The following is a 17,689-nucleotide window of genomic DNA, read 5'->3' as shown; positions in this document are numbered from 1 at the left end:
TGGTTTTTTATTGGCTCTTAAAGTATGTCTTAAGGAAAAAATAAGTTTTTTTATTTTGACATACTAAGTAAGTAAATTGAGTTATGGTTTACCTTCTATAAACTGTTATAACATATTATAACGCTTAATTTATGTTTGAAAGTGTTTGCCATCAGAAACACTGATTTGAGAACAAAAAGAGTATGAATTTCAAAATTTTAATCAAAGGTTTATTTTTGCTCAACGCAATTTAATATTAGACAAATAAAAAGTTTATCATATTTTGAAAAAGATGCCACACATTTTTGAATAAAAATAAATTTCTTATAATTCTACAAAACAATTTAAAAAATATAATCATGCGACAACAAAACTCAAAAATTTCATAATTTTTGCTTTGACAACGAGTTTAAGAACAAATCGGCATTACATTACATAAAATTGTTCGACACATTTTCTTAAATTTTTTATTTTGATGAATTTTCTTAAATTCCAGGGCTGCATTTAGAAAAGATCCGCTTAAAAGTTACAGATTTCCACCGTTTCCACAGTTAATTTTTGGATTTACGTAATGTCAAACAAAAAGAAACTATGTATATAAGTAAATGTCCAAAAATTTCTACGAAATTTTCGCAGCGTAGAATCTCAAACTTCTACGTAATGTGTTTTAAATTATTTGAAGTAACTATTTAAGCTTAAGTAAATACGCAATTCATGTAAATCCGCTTTAATTTTCTATAAAATTAAAGTTACTTTCACGAGACTATTAGCGTAACTTTATGAATCATTTTAGATTTTCAGATGAATCATTTATTTTCAAATATTTCAAGTCATTAAACTATTTGACATTATTATATTGAAATTTTTCTTTTTCTTGTATTTATTATGAAAGTTTTTTTATGATAATGTGTTAAAAACGAACATATGAGTGTGAATGTTCAGATTTATGTGTGCAAATAAGGTACATGTGTGTGTGTGTGTGTAAAGTAGTGTTTTAAACCTTTTTCAAAACTATTGCGAATGCCCATACTGTATTAAGAATTCGTGTTGTACTAATTCCTAATTTATTGCTTCTTTGACAAAGTATACCTCAAACAGGGCTTTAATTTAAATGGCTTTAAGATTATTTTTTATAACAAGTACTTTAAGAATCCGGTCACGTTATGTTACTTTTAGTAAATTTTTCTAAAATTTTCTTGTAATTGAAATTGTCTCTATAGCTTATGAAGTAGTAATTCACCTTAATACATACATACTTACATAAGATATCAGAAATTTTTAAATTTAACATTTTCAGTTTGCCACTTCACCTAAAGCAATAAAATATTTTTTAAAAATATTTTGGTATAGCTATACCGTTATCTCGCGAATTCAACGAGTTTTTAACTTTTAAACAGCATGTAATAAGCTGCTTAGTTATGAATATTTTTTATACCTAATATAAAGAAAATTGAAATTTGTACCAGGGGCAAATCAATATGTTGGAATTTCAAAAAGTATACAGAAACAAAAGAAAAGGTTATTTATTTCCAACCTAAATCTCTTGAAAAAATAATTTGTACTCCTACCATATTGTATATATAAACATTTTTGGAATAAAAAAAAATTTGAATAAACCCACAGAAAAAATTTATTAAAATACCTTGAGGTGAATATTTTGCAAGTAACATAATCGAAATAATAATTTATTTACTCCATACATAGTTAAAAATTAGGATTCTCCATGTTAATTGCCTCTCCATTGATAATGTCGACATGAAATCAAAAGCCACAAGACAAATTTGTGAATCTCATTCTTTAATTATGTTTTAGAAGCATGTTCAACATGAAACGAACTTCATAACTTCTACAATAAGCAAATATTAAAAGTTTATTAAACATTTTATGATTTTACTTCTGTTACATGATTTTTAAATTCAAAATATTTCATTTCAATTTCACAATAGAAAAAGGTAGCCCTGTACCCGGTGGAGCTCAATGTGATTAGCAACAGTTTTATTTCAACTTTACAAATTCTTAAATAATCGCTGCAGTTTCAAATTCTTTTAACAAGGAAAAAAAAAAACAATCACCAGCAAAAAAAATTTCGAAATTTTGAGAACCTGAATATTTTTTTCTTCGAAGTATCGCTGTTTTATATCAATCAATATCAACACCATTGTTGTATCTTAAAGTTAAGTCTTTAAATTTCGGTGGTGAGAACAGCAATGTTCTAATAATTCAAATAAAAAATTTTGCACCCAAAATTAATCCGCTTATACACAGTATTTTTTGACTAAAAGGTGTATAAAAATATTCTTCCTCTTTAGATCAAAAGAGTATGGTAGAAGATTTTGCATGATAGAACCCATTAGACAAGTTGAATTTCTAAAATTTAATTTCATTGTTACTTAACTGTTAAATATGACTTGTAATTTAATTGAAGAATCTAATTCATAAATATGTACTTTTTTGAGAAATTGAGAAAATTGAATTAATCATTCATTACATATTTTCTATTTAGTTACTTCATGAACAAAAACTCTTTACTTAATGATGTTTAAACGTAAGTATATAATTATTCCAACAGGTTATGGGCTTTCTAATTTGCCAATCTATTTTGTTCAGCATTTACAATTAAATTTTCACAATTATCGGCTGCATTTTGGAATACAAAAAAAAAGATTTTCAACGAAGATTTTCAATTCTACTCAAGTGCAAATGTATTGGTTAATAATTAACTCTTGCTACTATTTATTGGTACAATTAAGATTTAATTATTAAGCATTCTAAATATTAAAATAATTGATGTTTTTCCTAAAATTTAAAGATTACAGGTACTCTATAAGGTACTCTACACAAATTTTGATAAGGCATTGATTATGTTTTATCAAAATATTGAATATACTCATACCTTGAAAATTCACACATTTTATATTATTTTTTCATGAGCAACATAAAAAACTTAATATAATGCAAGTCATTAGGAATATACTTTTAAAATATAATGTTTCATACTGCTATATATATGCAATATTTTTTGAATAATTTCAAAATAGTATTAACAAAATTTTATTAAAGAAAATTCTCTTGTGGAAAATAATCGAAAGAAAAAAAAGGGGGAAAATGAAATTCCTTTAAAAGAAAAATATTAAGTCATCCTATAACATACTTAAATTAATCCAAATTTCAGTATTACATAATACTATTATAATATTAATACTAACAACGCAATTATGTTTTATGTGAACATGTGTGTTTATTCTCAATGAATGTAAATTGGACCTTTCTATAATCCCATATAATTAAATTATTATCATTAATTATGTGCAATTAAGTACACATGAATCTGCACTTAATAAAAATCTCATTGAGAATTATTCGACATATAAGAGAAAAAAATAAGGAAAGAAATTAAAATAGATTACAACGACATATACGTAATGCCTCTTTTTTTCCTAAATTAAAATTCGAAATGTATGTATTTAATTAGATTTTCTTATTTTCTACAATTTAATCTTCTCTAATATTCTTGAGTTATACAAGCACATTGGTTTGGTAATAATATTGATAAAGCTTTCAACTTTATTTCGATTTGCTACATCCTTTCTGGTTCATTTCCAACCGGAAACGGAAAAAAATAATATTATGTTACATATTTTGGTATTATATAAAATAATGTGGGACGAAATGTTATTATGACGTACATATATATATATATATATATCTATAGCAAAAAGACAGAATTATCTAATACAAAATTAGTAGTATTGAGTAAATCAAGATTAAAACTTTTAATGTTATATTTAAAACAAAAATTTAATGAACGAAAAAAAACATAAGATCTCTGAGATTATTTTTTCCTAAGTTTAGAAACTCTGCTATACTTTTATTTAAACTTAACTAAATATACTATATTAAGAAATGGCATTTTCCAGAAATAAACTATTTATTCCAATTACTAAAGGGCACTTATCCATTTGTTTACTTTAATAATTTTAGAATTTTCCGAAGTAATATTAATTTAACCGAACTTTAATACGGAGAATTCAAATATTTCTTTGGTAATATAATTCTTAGTCGAGTTAGCCATTTCTTCCTTATTTTTTTTTTTTTTTTTTTTTTTTTTCCTTCTTCACTCCTTTAAGGAGCATAGGGCTAGTGCATGATATCTATCATGCCCTAGTTTCTATAGTCATAGAGAGTTAGCTAGGTAGGTGACTAGCCTACCGTAATTTCTTCCTTATTGCCTGAGATAAAAATGTTTTTAAATAAAAAAAAAATGTACGTACAGAAAGGATGATCAATATTATTGCGATAAATATAAAATTTCATTATGGTGAAAATCTAAATATAATTTAAAGCTTAATATTTTTCAAATAGAAATTGCATTTCCGTTTAATTTCTTTTCGATCTGATCATTATCTCTTGAAATTTAAAATAAAATGTAAAATAATATCCATTGTATGTTGAATATATTGAACAGGATTCTTTAATATATGTTAAAAAGAAATAAATGAAGTTGGGTCAAACCAATGGTTTATAACGCAACAATTTTCCCTTCAACTATTAAAAATACTACTTTTAAAAACAATCTAGCTGGCAATGTACTAAATTATTAAAATTACTTCCATTCATATACCAAAATATTTGAAATATTGCCTACATTTAGGATGAGCATTGAATACGATCTCTGAAATAACGAAAAAAAAATTAAAGAGGTGTTAAAATAATGCCCGAATTTAAGGCTACAATTTTTATGGTATGGCATTTGTAGTTAGCTTTATGCATTGATAGAAGTTTGGAAAAGCTTGCTGTTTCGGAAATTTCCTTATATCAAATTTTTGAAATTGCGAAAAGCGAAAACTTGAGGGAGGTGGACGTGGGAAAAAATTTTCTTTTAACGAAATAAATTATGTATTAGTGTCTAAAAGCTGCCGAAATATCAGACTTTGCAAAGTTCACATACTCGTATAATATGTCATGGTAGCAGAAGCCCACCGCTATTTTTCTGGGAATAGTCAAAAAATGGAAGGTATGACATTTAGTGGAGGGTAGAAGTTTTGTAAACATGTTCAAGGAGGAAAGCACAGGCGGACAGAGTGAAACTAATAAACAATGTTTTTAAAAAAAATGGAAAAGTAGAAAAAGCAAAAAAATTTTCCCTGTGTTTTGAAATAACTTTTACTTCCTAGAATTCCAACCTATGAAAATCGTCAATATTTTTGTATTCTTGTTTAAAATAATTTAAAACTCCATGATCTACGTAAAATTATGCACAACTACCTAATTTCATATTTTGCCAAAACAATAATTTTTCGTTAAAATTTTGTCAATATTTTCATGATTTTTAAGTATTGTCAAAAGAACATGACATCGTAATTTGATCCGTAAAATGACACTGTTTGTAGAATCCCACTTTGTGAGTAATCTATAATAGCAATATTATTGTAGATAACTAAAATTACCATACAGCAGAAATGTGTGTTAGCACAGTTGATTTAGGTTTTATTTGAAAACTTATAGTTCAAAAGCTTTAACTACTGTTTATATAGTGAATTATATTCACTATATTATATTTAAGTAGTTATAAAGTAACAAATTTTGACAGTTTTTATTTTAAATAAAATTTGGAAAGTTTTATTTAAAGCTTATTTAAAAACCTTACTTATTTTACTTAATTAAAACTTCAACATATTTTGTTGTACATATCAACATAATAATTTGACCACAGTATGTAAAATTTATTGATTAGTTGTTTTGCTTGAAAAATTTATTAATTTTTCCGAGTCTTTTTCTGTAAATCGAAGTTCCACATTTTTGAGAATATGCATCGAGATTTCTACTGTTTTCACACAGAACTTATAGAAGTCTTCAACCTATATCTCATACTTCTAGTATATAGAGGTCAGAAGACCCGTAGCTTGTTTTGGACATAGAAGATTCATCTCCAGTTCCAACCTCGCTATCTCACTTTCACCTTACCTTCTGTGAACTAACTTTTTAGAAGTAGGAAACTACCACTATGTTTTTAAAAGAACTTTGAAAATTATCAAAGTTTGATTAATATAAACTATGCTTGAAAATATTTCTAAATATTCGTACCCAAGTAGAGCATAACTTTAGAACTTTTAGTTTATTTTTTGCGATAGCTACATAGATAAATTAAAGCTACTTGCCTAACATAATATTCATTTTTAATGTACTATAATTATTTATATCATATGTACATATGAACATGTATCGGCCGTTCCTGTATATAGTTATATACAACTATACATGAACATAATGTATATTTGTGCATAAATACACAACACCATGTCAAAACGCACATATTATACATATATGTAGATATTGTTAACAAGATTTATTGATTTTTACTTGTAGTTAATAAATTACTACAATTCTAATATTTCCGTAATAAACTGGTAGCTTTTGTTTAATTTTAAACGGTATATATAAGTATCAATGTGCAATATTGGTACATACACATTCAAACATTTATAATAAATTATTAAAGTATCTATGTATATATACTATAGCAGATATGCATCCATTTATAATAAATTAACATTATGTATAAAAATCAATATAAAAATGAGAAAAAGAGAAGCTTTCGCAATATGTAAGTGAAAATATACGTAGCGTATACGTATTGAAAAATTTTAGACCATTAAGCTGGTGAGAATTATGTTGTTACGTTATTACAGATTATTCTGTATATCTAATAAATTTACAGAGCAAATCACATAATACCATTGATTATTTACGAACATGGCAAAGTATCTAAATAATAATTTATATTAATTTAGTAATTCGATATTCAAGATCAAATGGCATTTTATATAAATGCACAACTCGATTTTTAAATTAATACTCGTATGTTCAATCAAAAGTCCACGGATTTATATGTTCTTTATTTTCAGTGATATTCTCTGTTCTAAAAATTCTAGTTAACTGTAAAATCAAAACCAAAGCGGAAAACTGAAACGGAATTAGAAGCGTTAGTGTTTTGACATTGGTTTAATTGCAATATGTACCGAAGTCCCAAAAGCGACTGTCTTTCATATTGTGAACAAATTATAAATGCTAAAATAAAAGTTTTTTTTCGGCGCTGTCACAATAATAACAATAAAATACTACAACAAATGAAAAGTTTATTTATTACATACCACAAATTTTTAGATAAACAGTGCGCACTAAATTTTTTTCGAGTAGTGCTAATACGAAGTGCAAGTGAAATACTAATGCGATTATGAATTTAACTAACACAACATGTAGTTGTGATATTAACCGTTTGAGTGCGGCACAAATTTTGTGGATATATGCCAAAAATGCGGTAGTACTTGGGTATATATAAAAAAAAACTCGCAAACGTAGTTAAATAATTAGATCATAAATATTGTATTTTTAAATAAAAAACATAAGAAATAGGGTTTATACATTTAAATTGTCTTTGATTTACTTCTTTGAAAACAATAAGAAAATTGAAATTTACAAATTTTCCTTGCAAGAATGGTTTGCTGCACAAAACGCATGAAGCCCTCTTTTACAAATAGAGCAAATTAGGTTTCGAGCTATAGAGCGGCGACTGCATAAATAATGGTTGTACGATAAAAAAAACAAAAAAAATGTTATATTGTACGAAAAAACTGTACATACCGCTAATGTAACCAAAATGATACAATAAATAGGAGCGCTATCACTGCAATTTTGGCATAAAGCAAAAGGAGCGCTATCGCGCTTCCCGCAGTTTTGGCATATAACAAGAGGAGCGCGAAAGCACTCAAACGGTTAATAAGTAATCTGCTTATTACACTAATAATCTAAACTTAATGGAAATTTCCTCATACAGCTGCAGAACAGATGGATGACGTAATCAAAGGAACGAATTAAAGGCAGAAAAATTAAAAAAATTTTGTACTCGAACTGAACTCGAACCAGTGACCTACGCTTTCTAGGCGGACGCTCTACCAACTGAGCTACAGAGTTATGAAGAAATTGCCGACGAAATGTTCTTGACGTTGCTTTACACTGTAATTCACATGATTACTAAGTATTTGTTTACATTCGGTTGCTACATGCAATCTACTATTTGAAACACACAATCACAAGAACATATATATAATACAAGTACATGTTGTATTAGTTAAACTCATAATATAATTAGTGTAATAGGCACAATACCTATTTAGCTAGTGCGATACTTTCGGAAACAGCCTTAATATACAAATGATTTTTAATATAAGTACATACAAATATTTTTTTTTTCTAGAAAAAAATTTCTGTATATCTTATTTCCCCTTCTAAATATTGTAACTACTCAAACTTCAAAATAAGACATTTCGTAACAATAAATCCTCACAATATAGTTATTTGACTTAACTGACATCAACCGCTAATGAATCTTTCATTTCTTATTCTCATCCAGAAAGTATACAATATATGAATCCAGAAAGTACAAATTATGTCAATACTTTACGAAAGTATAAATAACCAAATTTATATTTTAATATTTTTTTCGAAAGTTCAAAAGTTATGGCGACAAGGAAAATGAGTTACGCACCGGATAACGGTTAAAATTAAAATTTTAACAGCTTCCGTTTTGTATAATTGAAGTTTGAATAGATCTGCTTCAATGTATTGGTTTATGTAAAAATACCGTAGGTTTAATTAATGAAAGAATTTATTTATCTTGAATTTGGTTAATGAAAGTAATATTTACGTACCATTTTAAAATTGCGAAAATTTATTGTTAAAAGTTTCTTATTTTGAAGTTTGACTATTGTTATGATACTTAGAAGGGAAAGTCGGATATGCAGAAATTTTACAAAAAATAATATTAAGTATACTAGGTATATGTATCTAAAATAATGCTAAAATAATTCGCATGGTACTAATAACTTGCAAAACAAAAAATTTAAGATATTTATCGATTAATGAAAGTTAAAAATTCAGATAATTTAATCAATCATTTATCAAATTACAATTTTAAAATACATACTTATAAAATTTGATAGTCCGTGATTAAATAAGTGTTGTTCGCTATTTCGCTCTCAATAATAACTTCACTCAAAACAATAATACTAAGCCACTAGACTCAGTTACCAGTTCACAATAACAACAGTCTATATAATTATTTTGATATACTTACGTATACTAAAGTTAATTAAGAAATGGTTGCTATATAAGAATGTGTAAATATTTTCTGAAATTGTTGAAAAAGAAATCAATTTCAAATCAAAATTAAAAAAAATGGACATTAATAATTAATTTTCATTAATTTGTTCCTTCAATTTTTCTTTCCCATAATACGCACATATTGTAATACATAGTTGTTATTAAATCAGTATGTTGTAAGATAATTACACAATCAAACAGAAAATATTATTGATTAATTTTTAAATTTTCATAATGAGTAATAGCACTGTATAATGAAAATATTAATAAATTTTCCATTTATACTTTCATATGTACATATTTTGTACATTTTAATGATTTTCCTATAGCAAATATTTTTATACATTTTCTATTATTATTTCTTTATATCGTTTTAATATGAATTTTGAACTGAATAAACAAATTTTATTTTAATTTTATTTTATCGGATATTATTTTACTGACTACAATTGTCATAAGAGCCATTTCAAAAATAATCTACTCTCGATTATTATTAAAACAAATATTCCATTAAAGAAAACCACTTGAAAATTTCTACCACTTTTACGCCCGAGCATGAGAACCACAATACAATAACAAAAATTACAAAATGTGTAATATATTTTATGTTACATATATGTATGTATGATAATGTTATGCATGTGAATGCATGTATGTAGAAAAATATTCATTTAACAAAATTATAACATATAGCTGTGTTATGTTATGTACACATATATTTGCTCGTAATGCAAATATTTACTGTGATATGTATATATATATTTTATAAACACAAACAAATAACTTTTATAAGAACCGTTATATGCATTAAGTAACCTTAAAAAAATGTTTATATTAAAATTTGTGTTTTTTTTTATTTTTAGCATGAGATATTTGGTCACCGCCGCAATACTTTTATTATAAAATTAATATGTTAACACATTTACATATGTATGAATACCATACATGTATTGGCTTTATTGTTATGACAGTCTAGTTTGTAAAACAATTATATTAAAAACAAACTAATAAACCTTAAAATTAGTAAAAAATTTGTATACTGCTTAAACCTGAAATTCACATGTTACATATGTACATACATATATGTATATACTTGTATACAAATGTTAACAAAGATTTTATAACTCAATTTAAAAGACATTATTCCAATATTAAAAATATCAGCAAAATAAATACAAATAACCTTAAAAATTTATTATAAAAGAAAAAACTTCAGAAGGCTCGTCACCTACCTAATAAATTTCAATGAAGCAAGAAAGTGGTTCATGATTATCTACAGTATCATGCACCAGCCCTATGCTTCTCCCAGGAAGAAAGTACAATAAAAACAAAGTTTTAAGTGATTTAGCACATAACCGACCGCAATAGGTATTATCTAGTTAAGGTAAAGTGTTACAGAATATTATAAAAATGAATTTCAAACATCCGAATTTCCTGAAATGCTCACCAGAACTCAAATATCAAATTTCAAAATATTTCTTCCATTAGTTCCATAGATATGATATAAAATGTAAATTGTGCCCCTAGTTTGGTTTCAAAGTCCCGATCGTTTCAAAAAATTTATATGACTATTTTTTTGACACTCCAAATTTAAATATTAAATTTCAAGGAAATTAATTGATTATTTCTCTTTATATAAAAATTTGCCCGAAAAAAAGTTTAGTTCCCAAGGCCTTGATCAATCCGTGAAAAAAAAATTTAATAAAAAACAGTTCAGCCGAACTTGAGACACACGCGTGCGCACACAGACTGACAGATTGCTAAAAATAGTTTATCTACACTTCCCTATATAATGTAGAGATGCGTTCACACCGAAAACTTGATATGCCAAATTTTTTGCCATCACATTATTTCCCTTACAATAGTATGCCGTGAGTATTGGAGCATTGCCCTAGAAAAAAGAGCAGTACTCCATGTGAGTGTGATTGCCGTGAGTAAGTTTTTTAATTTTAGAATTTATTTCATTCAGAAAAGCCAGGTTTTAAAATTTTTTTTACAGTTAATAATTCGACTTAACCCAGGTGTATTTGAAAAACGGTTTTTAATCGTACAAATTTAGATTCACGAGATTTTTAAACCACTCGCCCAGCCATCATGCCTTCACGGTAAATAAATTTTTCACAGACCACATTAAAGCCGTTTTATGTATACAGCTACATACAATGATGTTACAAACACATGTTATGAAAACCATGTTATTAATTTTATGTGAAATACACGTTTTCTCTAGGTCTGCATATCCTTTTTATCCACTGTCGGTTTTTTAAATATATTAATTTTCCCCTTAGCACGTTAAATTAATAAAGATAATTTCATTTCATTTGACCTCATTTAATAAATAAAATGTAATTTGCTTTTGAATATAGTTTATTTAGGATATACTGTCACTTACCTAAGAAAAAAGTGCTTAATTAAAGGCAAGGTTAAAACTTAATTATTATAAAAAAAAAGAATATTTTGTTATACGAATTAAAGAGAAATGAAAAATACTTAATCCATAAGTGTTTAACTAAAGAAAATTATTACGTTTACCCACCTGTTAGATTTTTTCTCCGTATTTTAATTTTTTCCTTTTCTCTTTATATTTTTAGAAAAGCCGCCTTATATAGTTTTTAAGCGTTTCTATTTACAAATTCTTATTTATTTTTTCTTTTTTTCCTTTTATTAAAATTGTAGTTGTTGTATTACTCTCTTTTTTCTTCTTCGTATTTTTATAACATTTTCCTGTTATTTCTTATTTTTGCTGTTATACTATAAATTTTAATAATAATAATTCGTTTCGATGTAATTTAACATGGTTTTATTCCAACGGTAATTCAATTTTATTTATAAATAAAGAACTCTAAATAAATAGATTCTTGTATGTATGTAGGTAGGTATTTACCAGAATTTAATACAATATGCGTGCGAATATGTAACGCCTGTAATATGTGAATATAATATGTAAGTATAATAAACCTACAGGTTTTATAGGTTAATAATTAAACTTTCTTCTTTTAATACAATAAAGTCTCATATGTTTATAAAAATAAGTAAGTAAATAAAGATATACATCTAGACATTCCTTTATCTTTGCTAAACTTAAGTAAAAAAAATGAATGGCAAAAAAAAACAAGCAGTAGCGGTGGTAAAAACAATCTTACAATAACACCAGAAGTAATGGTAAAGATAAAACCGAATTTAATACCTTGTATAACAATATAGTAATACAAAAAATATTTATTATTGCAGGCATATTATGCACATATGGATGTGTGCGTGTATATTATACAAAAGATTGCTATTATAAGAAATACGTAACAGAATATTAAAAATGTTATATTTCAAAAACCCGTTATATTTATACCTATCAGTGGAAGACAATACATAAGTATGTACATAAGTACGTAGGTATGTGTTTATGCCCATGGTTACTTTATTCTTCAGTTATTATATTTTTTTTAACATACTTCAGCTTTTAATAAAATTATTTTCTCTCTTATTTTAACATGATTTTCTCTCTTCTTTCCTTAGCTTTATTTTTTTACATATTTAATTGTACCGTAGTAAATTTAAAAGCGGCAGTAAAATCTTCTATTCTGAAAAAGGTGTTATACAGGTATTCTTCTGTTATATTATTATTTCCAAATAAGTATATTATTGCCATAAGTAAATATTTTCTTTTATAACTATGGATAAGTGTATGGATTATGTACATACATAACTACGTGAGTATTATTGAGCATTTTACGTTTCGTATGCTCTCTTTAATAACCGATTACGGTGACGGCGATTTTTTATACTTTTTCGTTTTGTCTTTTTTTATAAAGTTTTTTTACTGTCTTTTCGAGTCGTGATTTTATTTTTTAATATAAGTATCAACCTTTTTTTTTGTAATATAACAAAATATTAATACCTTTTACTAATGTACATACATATGTACATTTATAATGAATGGGTATTATTTATATATATGTAAGTGTTAGTGTTAATGACAAAATTCTTTCTGTTAATTTTTAAATTATATTTTGTATTATGCATAGTTTTTTGTTAATAATGAAATTTAAATTCTAACTATCTGATACAAAGTGGAATTTATTATTTATAACTTATATTTTTATTCTTTATTTTTTTATAAGAATAAAATTTGATTTCCTTCCTTTTTTTAAATAAATAATAAAATAATTACAAAACTATAAACAAAATTCCTATAGACATAATAATTTGAAAGTCATATACCTAAACTAAAAGAAAAAACAAGATTAATGGAATGTCTGCTTTAATACCTACATGTATACATATATGTATGTACGTACATAGTTGTATAACAATTAAGGTAAATACACCCAGTTATTAGGTAAAACTGACGTCTGTTATTTTAATATAATAGTAATAAAATAACCTATACATACATAGGTACCTATATGCATGTAAATTACATTCGTAAATTAATATTAGGTTTTATTTTATTATTAATACTTATTTTTTTTCTTGTTCTCTATTTAATTTATTCTTTTGTATCACCTTTTCATTAACATCAACATCATATACTATATAATCATAATCAATACCATTCACAATATCATCATATTTGCACTTGAAATTCTGAATTAAAATTCTCTTTTTTCCTTTTTGTTTTTATTTATTTTTTGACTTTTTTATGCTTACTCTTTCTCTTTTTATTTTGTTGAGTGGTGGGGACGACAGGCTTTTCTTAATTTTTCTTTTGTTTTATTTTTTTTTTTCATAAAATTGGCACTTTAAACATTTCTTAATTCAGAAGAAAAAAAAGAAAACTGAGATTTAAATAATTAAAATTTAATATTTTTAATTAAAAAATCAAATTTTAATTTTAAATAAATTTTCTATTATGTACAAAAATTAATTAATCTTTTTTTTTGTTTTAATCTGTAAATTTTAAGTATACTAGATGCACAAAACACAAAAATTACGATATTTAATAATTTACTCTTTTTTTCTACATAAAATTATTTTTTTTTTGTTTAGAAATAAAAAAATTCCAACAGTTTCATCCGCGTAATCTCGAGAATCTGAGCACCAACAAAGCAATAATAATACTATAGTACCAGGCCGATGGTAGATGAATTGACAACAGATACTTATTTTTTTCCTTTTTTTTTTCTTTATGCTGTTATAGGTATGCAAAAGCAAAAAAAAATCAAGAAAATATTATAATAACACATTGTTATACGAATTTGAATGTGTTAGTAAGTTGTATATTTTAATGAGAAACTGAAAAATATTTACCTATATAACGTAGAAGCAGAACTCATATATTTTTATAGGGCATAAGTAGGTAAAATCCAGTGTATATTAAAATCGCAACACAAATACCAAAGCAAAAATTGTTTTTTTTTTTTTTTTTTTAATGGAATGTTGAAATTTCTTTTTTTTTTGTTCACTCAAATATGGTGAAAGTTATTCAAGTTTTGTACAAGGTAAAATATTAACATATAGAGAAAAAATGGATGAAAGGCATTTTTAGTACAAAATGCAACAAATAAAAAAAAAGCTTTTAACAGAAAGTTCATATATTAATTTTTTTGTTTTCCAAACTAAATAATTAAAATTTGTAAATTTAATTAAAATAAAACAAGTATTTGATTCTACATACTTATATTTACATCCTTATGTTCGTAATATATTTTAAAAAAAACTTCTCTCACACCATTCTCATTTGAGATTTATACATACATACTTAAGTAGTTATATATGTGTACATATTAATTGTTTGAGTCAATAAAATTCGTGAAAAATCTCATTATTTAATTACAATTCGTTATTAATAAATCGCCAATTTTACTGACTTTTCTTATAAATTAATTAAAGCAATTAAATAAATTTAAAATTCCACCAGAACTCCATTTCAGAGCATAACCCCAACAATATCTGAAATAAAAGGTGAAACTACATAAAAATTTTATTTTATTTAAAAAGGGAAAATGAATGCAAACAATATTGGTAAATAAGAAAATTTCCATAAAACTGGTGCTAAGAACAGGCAAAAAATACAGTGACAGTCTCAGAAAAGAAATTAAGAAAGAAATTAGAAATCACTTTGATTCGTTAGGTTTATATAAGTAAACAAAACATTATGTGCATCCCAAAATCAAATATCTAAATCATTAATTTTACTTATATTAGTATGAAAAAGAAATTATTATACCAATTAATACAATCTCAATCGAAATGATACTTCCAATATAATTTCGAATTCAAAAGTACAAAAATCAAATAAATTCATTTCGACCTACATATATTTCAAAATAATACTAAAAATGTTTTCGTCTGGCAACTTTATTTCATCTCAAACTTTCAAAAAAATACATCAATGGATACGAGAGAGAAAATACAAAGAATATAACAGATAAACAAACCAATTAAAAAAAAATTAAACTAAGAAGGTAAAAAATAATTTCTAAGGCTACGCCAGACAAATCGTTGTTCCTAATAATTTTAAGATATGCTTGTATATTCTTCGTTAGTATTAAGTAACGGTACATATACTCAATTTGCATTGAGTTATGTAAAACCAAAAGGGAAAGCATTTTCATCCTCAGAATCGAATTCTAAGTTCAGCCTTGTTCAACAAAGTTACTCTCAACTGAAGTAGTTTTTTCATACAATATTTACTAAAAACATATTACTCTATTTAAAGACAACATTTAAAATTTTAAACATTTTATAATATTTTTAATTAAAATGTTTGTTTTTCCATATTATATAATTTAAAATTTTTATTAATTTCTTTAAATTATTTATTAATTCCTTTAAATTTTAATTATCTCTTTAATGACATTTTCAAATTTTGCTATTTGAACGAATAATAAAATTTACAATCTGCAATATTTAAAAGACATTGCGCTTTTTCCATGCATTTTTCAAACGAATATATGTACCTAGTTTTGAACTGTTTCAGGCACTACAGAGATTTTTGGATGTAAAAAGTTGCTCCAGGTTTCTAAAAGAAAAAGGGTGAAATTACGTATTTAGGCGATATACTTTGTATACATCTTAAAATAATATTGGTGTAGGTATTTTTCGAAAAACAATACGGTAAAACAATAACAACACTGGCATTATAAACTTGGATTATATTCGATTTGTCAATAGTTTATGAGTAACAATTGATACTGTACAATACACAATGTTAATAAAAGTATTTCAAATGGATTATATTTTATGTACATACATGTATGCATAATTAATTTTTTTTTCATTTTCCAAAATATTTTAACTAGAGAAATCGTAATGGACTATGTATAAATCTTTCTATTCATGTTAAATTTTTTTGTTTTCTAATTCTCTCAGAGAAACAGGTAATGCACGTGTATTGTAAATATATAACATAATATTATATTATATGGCGAATAATTCCAACATACACATGAAAGAATTTCTATGGTCAAATTACATTGTATAAACACAATTATTATACAATATAAACTGAAACAGAATATTTCATTGTATTTCATTAAATTCTCATAAGTCATACCGTTGACTTGCGCAAATTTTTCTCTCTTTTTTATTCTGTCTTGACTGTCTGGTGTTGAATTAGATTAGCGTTCATTTATATATTTATGTTTATCAAAGAAATTTGAAGTAAAACTTTTATGAATTGTATTGAATGTAATGTTTAAAAATTTTTCGCTCTTAATCTCAAACTCTCAATTTCTATTTCCATCTCTATCTATGAAATTTTTACTATCTATGAAATATAAATAAAATGTTTATATATGTATGTATATACAAAATTATGCTTTAGAGTAAGGGATGAAAATGACATTAAACTTGAACTGTGGTGAATTCCTTGCATAAAAAATTGGAAATTCTCTGAAATTATTTTTGAATGAAAATTTATTGATTTCTTTTTTTTTGGCAAATGATTCGTTCATTATAAAATCTCTTGGAAAAGGTGCACAGGCGTTCAAATACCAATAGAACATTCTCAATAATTAGTCCACAAATGATGTGTAAATTAAAAGAAATTTAATAAAGGAAATTTAACATTTTCTGTGTACGAAAAATAAGTTCATTACCAAATTTTGAAGATGTAAATAAGTTTGCGTACATTTTATATTTTAGACTAATTTCTGAAAATTGTTAAAAATAAAGATTTATTCAATTGCTTCGAAATACTCGAATGTTCAGATGCACATTGCTTACATTAGCTAATCAAACTTAAGCGCCATTAAATTAAAACTTCAAATTTTTGTATAAAATAACAGGACGCGTTTCAACATAATGCCGTATGAAGTTTTCTTTATACAACTTGAAACATTTTTCATTATAGAGTACACGTTGAATAATTCTAGCTAAAGCTATTTAGAATTTAGCTAAATAATACTGCCATTGATTACTTAAAAGTTGTAAGTTGTATATCTAAATAAAGAAGTACACAAATTTAATACATATTTATGAAAATTTTTAAGCTCAACTTGGTATCATATGGTGATTAAATACAAACATTTCAACTCCAATAGGTACATATGTATATATTTTATTTACCACTTTTATTAACCACTTAAAATGTGAAAGCTTAAAAAACTTT

At 25.2% G+C, this 17,689-nt stretch overlaps 1 protein-coding gene across 1 annotated transcript in view; it reads right to left on the bottom strand.

Annotated features, from left to right (window-relative positions):
• The window catches only part of LOC129614305 (serine/threonine-protein kinase D3), a 93,180-nt gene extending 78,983 nt beyond the window's left edge, over positions 1-14,197 (bottom strand). The window contains exons 1-2 of the mRNA XM_055528852.1: positions 13,530-14,197; positions 11,675-11,889 (exon numbers count right to left, since the gene is read on the bottom strand). The gene's annotated coding sequence lies outside the window, so the exon portion shown is untranslated. The remainder of the gene's footprint in view (positions 1-11,674; positions 11,890-13,529) is intronic.
• Positions 14,198-17,689: the final 3,492 nt, after the last annotated feature.

This window comes from Condylostylus longicornis, unplaced genomic scaffold, assembly GCF_029603195.1.
Source record: "Condylostylus longicornis isolate FDR11 unplaced genomic scaffold, ASM2960319v2 ptg000004l, whole genome shotgun sequence".
Taxonomy (NCBI): Eukaryota; Metazoa; Arthropoda; class Insecta; order Diptera; family Dolichopodidae; genus Condylostylus; species Condylostylus longicornis.
The sequence above is the reverse complement of the archived record's forward strand: the minus strand, read 5'-3'. Positions and strand labels throughout refer to the sequence as shown.